The sequence below is a fragment of the Condylura cristata genome, unplaced genomic scaffold (genome assembly GCF_000260355.1).
Source record: "Condylura cristata isolate star-nosed mole 26May11 unplaced genomic scaffold, ConCri1.0 scaffold00041, whole genome shotgun sequence".
Taxonomy (NCBI): Eukaryota; Metazoa; Chordata; class Mammalia; order Eulipotyphla; family Talpidae; genus Condylura; species Condylura cristata.
The window spans coordinates 372,594-373,190 of NW_004567142.1; the positions used below are offsets into that span (position 1 = coordinate 372,594).

A 597-nucleotide genomic window follows, 5' to 3' on the forward strand; every position below is an offset into this window, starting at 1 on the left:
GGGGGTGTCAGTGAACCAAGCACCTTCGGCGCCCCTTCTTGTCAGAGATGGTCCCACAACCAAGTCTTGCCTCTTAAAAGGTGTCCAGGAATCAACCTCTGACCCTTTGAGATGATCTGCACCCCCAAATCAGAGATGGTTCACTGCCTCATCTTCCTTCTCAGCCTTCCATAGAGACGGTTCTGGACTTTGACCGCCTTAGGGGTGGCCTCAGTAGAGGTGGCCCAGTAAACATCTTCCTAACCCCCAAATAGGTGGTCCCAGCCTCATCCCTCTACCTGACCAAGATTATTGGACCCATCTCCATGATGAGCCAGTACCTGAGTTTCCCCAATCAAGGATAGCTGAGGAACCCGGCTCCAAGCCCCTCCGTTAGAGCTAGCTTGACCCCTTCCATTGTGAACACCCAGGGGAGACTGTTCTCCCACATTTGAAGTGAACGGGAGACTCCATACCTCCCCGCCGAACTCCAGCCCAGCAGAGATGGGTCCAGGACACACTGCCCATCCAACCCCGGCCCCACCTTCCCACTGGAGATTATTTTGGATGAAGTCGTATAAGAGATGTACCAGCCTCGCTCCCCACCCCACTTTCCTG

The 597-nt window shown here is 54.6% G+C and overlaps 1 protein-coding gene across 1 annotated transcript in view; it reads left to right on the forward strand.

Moving 5' to 3' along the window:
- The window catches only part of SPTBN4 (spectrin, beta, non-erythrocytic 4), a 66,254-nt gene that overhangs the window by 31,460 nt on the left and 34,197 nt on the right, over positions 1-597 (forward strand). The window lies entirely within an intron of this gene.